General features: G+C 42.8%; 1 protein-coding gene across 3 annotated transcripts in view; it reads left to right on the top strand.

Moving 5' to 3' along the window:
• Window positions 1–12877, top strand: part of aatkb (apoptosis-associated tyrosine kinase b) — a 344410-nt gene that overhangs the window by 219052 nt on the left and 112481 nt on the right. The window contains exon 1 of one of the 3 annotated variants that reach the window (XM_068058414.1): window positions 2183–2265. The exons of the other annotated variants lie outside the window; for them this stretch is intronic. The gene's annotated coding sequence lies outside the window, so the exon portion shown is untranslated. Of the gene's footprint in view, window positions 1–2182; window positions 2266–12877 lie in introns of those variants that run through there. 3 annotated transcript variants of the gene reach the window in all.

The following is a 12877-nucleotide window of genomic DNA, read 5'->3' as shown; positions in this document are numbered from 1 at the left end:
TTGTCTGCCTGCTTCCTAACATATTTGCCTGTTATTAAACTACACTGTTTCTCATAAATTCCTAATATGTTCAATGACATATTATTTCTTGGTAATCAACCGCAGATTATCACTCGATGGTCATAGCATAAGGACATAATGAGAAAATAAGAAAACCAATACCAGAGGAGTGCTTTCAAGGCTATAATCGCACTATGGTTTCAAATGATAGTTAGAAACCACTCGAGCTTCATTCTTGATGCTGCCTGAAATACTTAATGAGGTTACCGTGTAATCATTCTCAATTGTCCACTTCAACCAGGAAAGGAACTTTTCTAATACCTCGAATAGATTATGCCTTGTTAAATGAGGATTCAGCATCTTGTGTCACAAGTTGAAATCGCAAGAACCATTTTCCTATGTTCCATCATATCAATGCAGCCCAGGAATCAGTCAGATGGTTAATCTCACTTGTCGTTGACAGAAATAAATGATCCCATTTATATGCTTGCTGCAATTAGAACAGCCATGATGGTGAATTGCTCAATCACTGTGGCAGAATTTTTTTTTCCCCATTTGATGTGCAGGTGGTAGGATCTTACAGCATCACCTGGTAAATATTCAAATTTTCACAGAGGAAGTCAGTGACTATTTCAAGAAGACATTGTTTATTTCTCACCTCACTGACCTTTCCACTTCACCTTTGGGTTCTTTTGCCAATTGCAAAACCATGATATTGGACAAATATCAGAATTAAGCACTATGAGCAGATGAGTGATTCACCTCAAATTCACTTCTTTTACTGAAGTGTTGGTGCCTTGAGTGATGGAATCGGGAAGAACCTTTGTTATAAAAGTGTGTTGGCTTCTGTAGCATCTATCCATAAATTACCCAAAGGAATTCTGCAACTTGCCAGAGGCACTACACCTATTTTTTTCCCCTCCTTTCCTGAACATGCTGGAATATGGTTCCATTGCCAGTCATCGCCCTCACTGACACAAGCAAATTGCCAACTCTCCCAGTTGTGGTCAGTTCCATCCTGCAGGTGAATCTGTGCCTCTGTTTCATAATTTGAAGGGGCTGCTTCGCAACTTTTGGCTCCACTTCAGACCCATGCACCCGATCTTTGGCCACCCGGTGCACTAGGCATGCAGGCAGCCTTGTGGGTCTGCTCCTTGGCCTGACTGAGGTGGCCAACCACAGGTTCAGTTTGGATGCGGCCCCTGGGAGTTTCTTGTTCTGACTACCTGCCTTTCTTCAGGGCCACCTGAATTCAGACAAGGCCATGGAAGAAGGAACACGCAGGGTCCATCAGTGTTCACCACAGGGACTGGACTCGGTTTAATATTTGAATTTTTAAAGTTGCTTTAGCTCTCCATTAGTTCGGCCCCTCTAAAACGTGGGCATTTTTATTTGATACAACTAGGACTGCCCAGTACACCCTTACGGTTTTTATAAAGAAAAGACATAGTGCATTTGATATGGAATTTCCATCAGTCTGACTGGGCAAGTGGGAACGTTACACAAACCAGAGATTTTGACAGACTTAAAGCAACTAATCAAATACATTTACCAAATCAGGCAGAGTTACAAAATCTAGTGAATTACACTAATGCTGGAGCACAGGATTGTTAGTATTTGTAACAGAATTCTCACCAGCTCTTCTCCAGTAATTAGAAAACTCTGGGAATTAAACAAGCAAATGTACTCTGTGTAATCTACTATGGTACGACTGTTTTCAGCTCTATCCCCTGGGCTGTGGGATTGACATGGAATACATAAGCCAACACTGAACCCTTTCCCTGAAACAGCTTCAGAATACTGCCAGGACAAAAGAGTGTGCAACAAGGAACCCATCAGTTATCTCACACCCATTTGATGTAATGCATTAGCAAACATATCCATCCCAACAGAGTGGTTTCTAAACACGTCATTGGATTGATCAATTAGACAAAGCTCATGTGAAACAGTCAACAATTTACAGAAAAAAAGGGCCAAATGCTTTAGGTTCTGAATTTAAAAAAATATACAAGAAAAATAGCTTTAACAGTGGTGATACAACTCGAATAGTTTGGAACCTAACACCTGACTGGCCAGCTATTTCTGGCACAAAATTAAAGTACATTTATTATTGACATTACGTAATGCTGCAGTTCATACAAACCGTGCCTGATTCTGCAGGGAATAGCTGGGACTAATTTACAAAGTCACATCCTCTTAACACCCAGAAAGCGAAGACTGGGTATTAACGCCCTTCACTCAAGGCAGAATCTTCAAGAGCAAAAGGTGAGTAACGCCCTTTGAAATAAATAAAACAGATGGACAACTCTTAAACAGTCGCTCAGTGAAATAAAACATCACGCGTTTCTGCTTTCGCGGTGCAGGTTCACAGCCGAAGCTGTTTCTCACCGAACAGATACACACTTTACAGCAGGGCTCCCCGGACAGGGATGGGGGGGGGGGGTTCGAACCCTACTCCAACCCCCAGGGACTGAAGCCAATTGGAACGTTCCAGCATTTTTTCTTCGGCACAGTTCTACTCGTAAACGAATGTTTTTTTAAAAAAAAAATAACTAAAAGTTAGCTTTTGAAGATTGAATCTGAATTGAAAAAGCAAAGATCAAAATGAACTCCTTTCTCTGAATATGAATTAGATATTGGTCAGGGCCAATGTGCTGAATAAGTTCGTGGTGATACATTGCAGTGATAATAGATAAATGGTGATTGGCTATAATGTTTTGTTCTGTAATAGAATGCAGCATTGTTTGAAGGTTTGATGAAAACTGCACTGATATTGTGTAAGCGGTGTGTCACCACTATCTAGAATAAAAACAAATATGCAGAATGTTACAGTGTCTGCTTGGAGAAGTTAATACAATTCTGTTATCTAATCAAGTGTTCGATTTGATGTAAGCCCTCATAAATAATGCAAGAAATTAACCCTTAATAACTCGAATAATACGTTTGTCTGTCTTGTCGTTTTATTAATTGGGAGTATTAGGTTGGTGGTAGAGGATGTACTTTCAAAGTGAATTGGTGCCTCCCCTCCCCCATGTGTATGGCTTATTGGGAAATAACTAGTTCTACCTGTGAGGGGAAATTTAAGGTTTGTTTCATCCATTGTTTCTGACTATTACTTTCCAGTCTGGTTCCAAACAAAGAAGAAAACTGCTCAGTGGATTTCCTTGCACATTAGGGCATTAAAATCCATTACAAAAGATAAAGTTGAGATTCCAAAGTTGAGATAAAGAACTGGAACCCTGGCAGTTCCCCACAATTATCTAGCCAGTGTTGGCTAAGGCAAACTGTGTTGCCGCTACCATCATGCCAAGGTAACTTTGTACGGACTGTGGGTCGAATCAGGGACTTTCTTTGTCTGCATGCCTCAATGCAATCATGGGGGTGTGATGGTGGGGAGGGTTATGAAAGGAATTTGCACCCCTCTCTGAAATATTCTGGGCAATGGTTGTGTCCCTTTCTTTCTTCTGACCTATCTAAATCCAGGAATTGCCTCTGATGTGTTTCCCCTTCCTCTAACACCTTTTGGTGGTTGCAACTCTATCCATCTCCTTGAGTACCACACTGGTATCCACACAGCTATCAAGGCATCTCCTAACAAGCATGTATATTACTACCTGACACTGGCAAATGGTGTTGTAAAGGAAATGGTGATGGCAGGGGAGTGTTTTATAATCCATTAGTCTGGGTCAGGAAATTCTTTGAGCCCCAGTATTAGAATAGATTATAATAATAATAAAAAAACTGGCCAGGTGAGTGATGACCATTGCATTCATTCTACTAATTATGAACCACTATGAATCTGGTTCCCAGAAAGTAGTCAAAGAGCATTTACCAACTAAAGGGGGGATGTATATGTAGAGAGGTGAGGGGGTCTAAGCCACAAAACAACTGTGCTATGTTTTTCAAACCTTGCATAGATCAGAAAGGCGGGTAAATGAATTGTTTGCAGAATTGAAGTGATGTTTTTGAAGGCAAAGATTTGATTTTTCTTGCAGTTTTTACAGAGCAAAATTCAAAATGACCCATTCCTTTCTCAAGATTCTCGTTGGAAATTATACATCAGCCAATCAATTGGTGCTCACAGTTTGGTGATCTCATCAGATACTGGGCACCTTCTGTTTGGCTTTTGGCAGACAAGGGCTATCCGTTGTAATAATTGTGATTGAAACTCATGGTAACCTAAGCAAGAAAGTTTGGTTTAAAAAGTCCAGATCAAAGGCTGACAAAAATGGAGAGTACGCGTGAACAGAGTTTGCAACACTCCAGCCATCCCATCCAGATCAGTCAAGAGCTGAAAGCAGTCAGCAATGACCTGAAATTACAAACACTTTGGCCATCGTCCATGTTGCTACTTGAGAACTAAAGGGAACCTTGTGCCAGGATGAAGGTTGTGCAGATATTAGAATGGGGTCATGAGCAAGAGGATGAAATGAGGTAAGGGAGCATAGAAGCTGAAACCCTGACTACCTCAGTCCTGGAATAGTCTTAAATGCTTCCTCCTACAAAAGTGTGGAAAAAGCTTATTTCCATTCCAAAACATAGTTTTTTTTCTCTTTCTTTTCACCAGATGCTTTTTGCCAGCGTCAAATCAAAACAAAATGTTGCTGCTTTTTGTATTTCTACCAAATCACCTCACTTTTACTCTTTTTCTTTGCCTTTTCTCTCTTCTGGCTTTTAATTTGCTTTCTTACTGTTAATCGATTTAAAAAGAAACCATTGGCACCCTGCTGTTTCTGCACTATTTTGCCAGTAAAGTCTGTGCAAATCAGTGCTGGTGCTTTCCTTTCTGATTGGGAAGGCCTGGTTAATAACTGAACCCCAGTGATGCATGAATCTACAGCGCTAGGGACTGATGTCACTGGCGTATGACATGGGATGAGTTCATTACTAATGGCAAAGCTGTTGTAGTTTAGAAAAGAGTAGCATCACAGGATAATGCTGTAATACATTTATAGACTGTGTAGAGCATTTACCGCAATGAAATTCGATTAGTTAATAATGGGATTGATGCATTATTTTCAAACAAAGATAAAGTGATGTTGAACAGAGTCTAAAACAACCAATTTAGCTCCTTATCCGATGTGAGCACAAATGGGTTTGCATTCCTCATGACAAATCTTCAGCATAATAATGAACTGCAAAGAAATAGCTTTACCATGTCTCATTTCCTTAGAGTGACATTGGCTCCACAGGTAGCCAATCACAATGCATTTGCAGTAACGATCCTTTAATGCTTCTCATCCAGCTAACAAACCATTCTCCTCGTATAAATGTTGGAACGTTTGCTAATCCAATTACATAATTGGTGGCGTTCTTGTTGAAAATTGCTAAGTGACCTGTGAGAGAATCCAGATTCAGATATAAATTTTGGCCCAATTTTAACTCTGTAAGTGAACGGGTTTGAGTGAGTGAAAATCTCACTCTTTGATTTTGAAGTGTTGGTACCTTGTATAATGGAGCAATGTCAGCACATTTTTGGAAGGGGAGTACAGCCTCCAAATACACAAAGGAAGCGGCAAACATGGCAGTTCTGTTAAGGTGTCAGCTGTGGCTCTTTTGGTATTTTTCTCGCCTCTGAGTCAGAAGCTTATGAGTTTGATTCCCACTCCAGGGCTTGAGCACAAAAATCAAGGCTAACACTCCAGTGTAGTACTGATGGAGTGCTGCATTGTTGGAGTTGCTATCTTTTGGATGAGATGTTAAACCATGGTCCCGTCTGCCCCCTCCGGTGGTCACAAAAGATCTCAAGGCTGTATTTCTTAGAAGAGCAGGGGAGTTCTCCCTTCTGTCTTGGTCAGTATTCATCCCTCAATCAATATCAGATTATCTGGTCATTATCACATTGCTGCTTGTGGGCCCTTGCTGTGCGCAAATTGGCTTTTTTCATTCATTCTTGGCATGCAAGTGTCACTGGCAAGGCCAGCATTTATTGCCCATCCCTATCTGCCTTACAAAAGTTGGTGGTGAGCGGCCTTCTTGAATCGCTGCAGTCCATGTGGTGTAGTTACACCCACAGTGCTGCTGCGGGGGGAGTTGCAGGATTTTGACCCAGCGACAGTGAAGGAACAGCAATATGTTTTCAAGTCAGGATGGTGTGTGACTTGGAGGGGAACTTGCAGGTGGTGGCGTACCCATGTGCCCTTGTCCTTCTAGGTGGTAGAGCTCACGGCTTTGGAAGGTGCTGTTGAAGGACCATCAGCGAGTTGCTGCAGTGCATCTTGGATGGTGTCGAGCCTCTTGAGTATTGTTGGAGTTGCACTCATCTAAGCAAGTGGAGGGTATTCCATCACACTCCTGACTTGTGCATTGTAAATGGTGCACAGCTTTAGGGGAGCCAGGAGGTCAGTTGCTTATCACAGAATTCCCAGCCTCTGACCTGTTCTTATAGCCACAGTATTTATGTGGCTGCCTCCTTTCCGATATTATAACAGTGACTACACTTCAAAAGTACTTTGTTGGCTATAAAGTGCTTTGGGACGTTGAGAAAGGTGTTCAATAAATACAAGTCTTCCTTTTTTCATTACATTATTAAACATGTACAGAATTTCACAGTCACCTGTACCCTTTTTTGGAAAAATAACGCATCGATAGTCCAAAGGTCAAACATTTTCTACCAAAGGTTGACTCCTATGAAGTTCTCAGTGGGAGCCCAGAAGGTCTCTAACATAAATGGTTAGGTAGTGATGATCTCCTCCGACAGACTAACTCCACAGCACAGCTCTATTGCAGAGTACAGTGAGACATAACCTCTTTGTTGACTGCTGTGCTGCCCCACACACATAGCTGATTCTGTTGTGATATATTTGCTAACTGGGATAGAGCCATGAATGTCCTAGGTCGTCCTGCTAGACCTATTATCTTGGACAAAAACCTCCTCCGTATCACTCATTGCTGCAGCCTGACTCTGACCCTGCCTTAGCGCAACCGTTGCAGAAACCCTCATCCATGCCCTTGTTACCTCTATATTTGACCATTCCAATGCTGTCCTGGCCAGCCTCCCATCTTCAACCTTACATAAACTCATCCAAAACTCTGTTGCCTGTATCCTAACTCATAAAAAGACCCATTCACCCATCACTTCTATGCTCACTGATCTGCAGTGGTTCCCAGTCCAGCAACGCCTCAATTTTAAAATTCTTGACCTTGTCTCCAAATCCCTCTCTATCTTGATAACCTCTTCCAATCCTAAAAAACTTAGAGATCTCTGCACTTCTTCAATTCTGGCCGCTTGCACATCCCCAGTTTTAATTGCTCCATTGGCGGCTATCCTTTCAGCTGCCTAGGTCCTAAGCTGTGGAATTCCCTCCCTAAACCTCTTCGCCTCTGTACCCCTCTCTCCTCCTTTCAAACGCCTCTTAAAACCTACCTCATCTGTCCTAATATTTCCTTATTTGGCTCAGTGTCAAATACTGTTTGATATTGTTCCTGTGCAGCGCCTTAGGAAATTTTACTATGTTAAAGGTGCTGCAGAAATGCAAGTTGTTGCTGTTGTTGTAGTGGTAATGCTTTGAAATCTTCTCTGCTAAGATTACTAACATCACATCAAGCAAACTATTCACCTTTCAATTTACCTGCTGTTAAGACCGAGAGGAGTGCACCATCTTTCTCGAGTTCCACTTCTCCATGGGTCGCAACATATAGTTAAATGTTTACCCAGTTACCGATACGGACAATTATATAATCTATTTTTATTTCAGAATAAAATCCGCCAACCAGGTTTCTTTAATAAACAACAAAATTATTAATTTATTATAAAACAAGACTTATTCAATAAAGATGCAAAGCATTAATACACAAATTGAAATATGAAAGTTCCCTTTTAAATTAGCCCAACACACATGCACACACACACACTGGTTAAAGAAAAAATAAAGAAGTTTCCTCTGCAGAAATCACTTTACAAAAAAAAGACAAAAACACTTTGGCCAAATACTTGTTAATTCTTGAAGGAAAAGGAGAAGATATGGAATGATATCAGTTGTCCCTTTTCTGGCATCCCAAATACGCATAGATGGCTGTCACTGGGATCTTTTTGGAGCAGTTCTCTTCAGGCGACGTCGAGGATTGGTCTGGCATGTTTTCCAGGAGAAATGTGGCATCAGGGGTTTTAGCTATCACACACTGGATTCTTGGTTTCTCAGAGAGGTAGAGAAAGGATGAACTGGTGTCTTCTCTCTTAGCAGGCTGACCCCCAACTGACTGAAAACAATATCCAAAACGAAACCAACTCTTGCCCACCATAAATCCTGACATGTCACTTCTCTGTAAACAACTCCCCTAGTCACCAAGATTCTTGCTATTTATTGAGCTTAAGGCATGTGACATCCAGTAATGGTTTGTTTTCAAACGAAGTTCCACAAGTCCTTCCAATGACCTTTTTTTCCCCCAAAAAAACCAAAGTCCAGCATCTATGGAATCTCTTCAATCCCAAATGAATCCATCTCCAAAATCTTCAAGCACGAATTCTCAAAAAAATTAAAAAATGGAAGCACTTCCATAATTCTGTGCAGCTGCGAAATACTGCACCACCTTTAATGGCCTTCAGCGTGTGAAAATTGGACTATTCCATCATATGTTTTGCTCTTTTTGACCCATTTTTGGAAAGGTACAGTTGCTTAGATGAGCACTAAGTGCAGATAGGTCATTGGTTTGTACGTTACCCCAAATACAATTTTTGCTCATGGCTACCTTTTTTGTTTGCTAAGGTTAATAGCACGAAGAATGTCACCCCTATGTAATTTTCCAATGAGTTGACAAATTGCCAATGGGGGCAGAATTAATTCAATTGTTTCGGAAAAATGTCATGGACAGGCTGAAGCTGTTCTTCCTCTGATGGGAAGTACAAACACCACAAAGGCTGGCAGGGGTGGAGGGGAGTGGTGGGGGGGGGGGGGGGGGGGGTGGAGGTGCTGCCATTCAGAGAAATTCTCCAACTGCAAAAGATGTGGACACCAAAGATAAATTAGTTTATCTGTGGAGCAGGATGTGAGGAGATTTTGAATAAACAGGAAGGTTATCATTGAGATTCCTGATTTAATGGCAAGAGACTCACACAGTGTTGCTTGTGAATGACATTGCTTTTTCTGATTGCTTTCACGTGCTGTCAAGGGCTTGGGAGAGATCATAGCAATGCTGCAAAAAGCACATTGTCAAATTGTACAAAGCTGGTGATCAAAGCTATGATGGCGTGTTCTTAAAGCTCATACATTATCCAAAAAAAAAATGCAAACCAATTGTTAAGGCATCAGAATTCCTTTGCAGTGGCTCGATTTCCAAAGTAGAGACTTGAAGGCCTCCTCTAAAAATCCAAATTCTTGTCCCTTGATTGGAATTAGTTCTATTCCTCCTACAGGCAGCTAACCTGCAATACACAGAACATTATTACGATGATTTACTGTCGCATTTTCTGGTTCCAACAAGGGGAGAAGGCACGTTCATCTTCCCACTATGAGATTGGCCTTTCTCTTAATCAGGCATGGGAGTCAGCTTGTCAGCTTGATGAGATTAGAACAGCTCTTGTATTGAGACCAGGCCATTACCCCTGGCTGAAATAACAGATGGACATAGAAAATAGGAATCTTCTCAAGAAGCTGCTTTGCCAACAGTAGCAGCAGGAAATCTGTTTAGAACCTAGCTACAGAACCAAGAAACATAAAAAATTAAGAGATTAACTGAATTTGTATCTTTCCTTCTCATGAATATTTTTGTAATATTTAATATGGATTATGGTTGTGCCTGAGTAAGTTCATTTAAATTCAGAGCTTTGGATCCGAACTTACTTCCAAACTTGAAGAATGATACAGTCATCAACAACAACTTATATTTATATTTATATAGCACCTTTGAAGTAATTCCTTGTGGAACTTCCTATTCTTACATTAATCCTTTATTTGCTGGACAAAGAGGCAGTTGAATAAAACGTTACATCGGATTACTTCTGAATTCTGTTAGAGATGTGCACATATATAAATGTTAAATCATCCAGAGGTTCAATGTGTTTCGCTTGTCGTTTCAATTTCTTTGTGCCAGTTGTCAGTCTGATAAAATGCAATTTTATCCTTTGTTATTTTAATAAATAAAAGCCTTGCATGTAGTGCAATTGTCATACTTGAATGTGTAACACATGCAACTTCTATGTCACACGTATACACTTGATGAAATCACATATCTAATCCACAAAAATGTGGAAACCTGAATCAAAACATCATCACCAGCAGTAACTTTGAATCATCTCTATGACGTGTGTGTGTAAATGTATTTAAGTGTATTTAAATGCCTGGAAATACCCTTATTTGTAATGCCTTCTACTGTAGACTTAATGGCATAGCAGCTTTCAGAGAGTTTTTAAAATTACTTTTCTAAACTCTATTTCAAGCTGTTAATACTGTGATGTCAAGTGATAGGTATGATTAATTACGATTTGTATAATGACATTAAAAAAAAACATTTTTCAAAACAGCTGACATGAATTATGCTAAATAGTCACTCTAATGAGCATAGAGTGCTTACTGTGTACCACTTTGCATTTAAAGATTTGACATTCAAAATTTCCAAGTAACAGTTCATTGAAACCCATATCCACTGTTGGCAATGTCAGTTTGCCTTGATAGGAATGACAGAGTTGTTTTGTCATTTAACCTTGTCAAACGCAGCGGCATGAACTTTACTGGCCCCTCAATGCCGCGGGTTGCGGTGCGGGGGCCGGTAAAATTTTGCGGAGAGAGGCCTGCCTGGACCCACGATATCGAGAAGGGCCCACTGCAAATTACCAGCGGCAGGGGGACCTTGGTGTGGACCCCCCCCCCCCCCCCGGTCGCACGGCAGCGGAACCCCAATTAGAATATGTTAAATGGTACTTACCTCTGCAGATTATGCAGCCCGTCGCCTCTCCATTGACACTTCCTGACTTTACTTTGAACGAGCGGCGGTCATGTGCCGTCCCGTTCACGATCAGAAAAGCCGGCGGGTCATCGGAGGCAGAAGTATCGCGACAGAAGGTAAGTTCCGTTTTCAGGAGTCTCACTCTGCAATCTTCAAGGGAGGGGGGGATTACAGGGGTACCATTCTGCATTCTGAAAGGGAGGACGGAGGGGGGAATCACAGGGGTCTCACTCTGCATACTGGAAGGGAGGAGGGGGGATTACAGGGGTCGTAGCTCTGCATTCTTAAAGGGAGGAGGGAAGAGGTTTGAGATTACTGGAAGGAAAGCTCTGCAGGCATGAAGGGAGGTACTGTGTACCCTCCCTCCGTAAACAGTGTACGCTCTACGTTTGTTTGCGTTTGTGAAGGAGCAATGGCACTCTAGACACCCTGTGTGTGGGGAGGGTGTCAGAGAGGGAAGGAGCATGAAGGTTATGTGGATAGTGGGGGCTGTCGATTCAGCTGGTAGGATCTTGATGTGGTCATGCTGTGCCACTCTGGGTGTTGGCCAAGATGGGTAATGCCATGGCACGCCAAATAGTTGATCCATGAAAGCAGCTGATGTACCCGTCAACACCAATCCCTGCCCTGTTAGGAACCTTCGAATTCATGAAAGGTTCAACATTATTTATCACATGGAAATAGGTATGGCTCATCCTACATTGTGTGATCCTCTACTTCTGAGGATCTGTATGCACCAGAGACAAAATCAACAGGCAGGTGTGATCCACGTAGAGGCCCCCGGTAATGAGCAGCAGCCCCCAAGGGGAGCTCGCCATTATGATTGCTGTGCATCTACAGGCCCCACGTGACATTCCATCGGATGTCAGAGGTGATTGTGCACGAAGAGAGGGTGGTGACACGTCTCTGTGCCCTGCTCAAAGATGACCTGCAGCCCATGGGCTTTGGTGGACATCCTATGCCTTTGGTCCTCATAGTGGCAGCAATTCTCAAGCTTGATGCCCATGCAGCTTTTCAGGGGCCCATCGGAGATCTTTGTGCGGTCACACAGTGAGCAGTACACCGCTGCATCAGAGAGGTCACCAATGCCCTGCACTGGAGGGCCAGTGAGTATGTCCGTTTCAGGATGGACTCTCACAGCCAGGCCCAGAGGGCCGTCGGTTTCGGCATCATTGCCGGAGAACCATAGGTTGTAATGTTCATAACTGCACTCATGGGGCCATCAGGCCTCCCGTCAGGCTACCACCTGCAGACGTCACCATTAAAGGGAACCTCTCAATCTAGGTGAAGTTGGTATGTGGTCACTGGAGATGCATCATGCAAATCTGTGACCGCTTTTCAGGCAGCTGCCATGACACCTGGGTCTTGCGCCAATCCCAGCTGCCACCGCGGTTCACTGAACTGGCTCAGATGGAGGGGTGGCTTCTTGGAGATAAGGGCTATCCTTTGCAGACATGGCTCCCGACACCAGTGAGAGACCCCAGCACCGCTGCAGAGGGGAGATACAACACCAGCCACTGAGCTACAAGAGCCACCATTGAGCAGGAGATTGGCATACTGAAAGAGTGCTTCCAATGCCTGGATGGATAGGGTGATGCCCTGTACTGCAGGCCAAAAAGGCCAGCTCCTTTCTTTGCTGCTCTGCGCAACTATGCACCCAAGAGGGGCTGGCCTGGCATGATGAGGAGAGATGTCAACAGGATTCCTCCTCTGACTATGAGGACGCTGAGGACCTACAACATGAAAGACACATGGGAGGGCAGACCCAGGCTCTGCACGCAGGGCTAGTGGTGAGGTAGGGATGTACGGTAGTGGCTTATCATTCAAAGGCTGTCTGCTCCATAGGAACCGACATGAGCTCTGCAAGCTACACATCACCCTCACCACCTGCTGTGCACCAGTCCACATCTGCAGCATCCCATTAGAGGCAGCAGCTGACTGAGCCAATGTCCATGTCACTGCATCCATGGAGACGTTAATGAGTAATAGTGGCGTG

Source organism: Heterodontus francisci, chromosome 26, assembly GCF_036365525.1.
Source record: "Heterodontus francisci isolate sHetFra1 chromosome 26, sHetFra1.hap1, whole genome shotgun sequence".
Lineage (NCBI taxonomy): Eukaryota > Metazoa > Chordata > Chondrichthyes > Heterodontiformes > Heterodontidae > Heterodontus > Heterodontus francisci.
The sequence above is the reverse complement of the archived record's forward strand: the minus strand, read 5'-3'. Positions and strand labels throughout refer to the sequence as shown.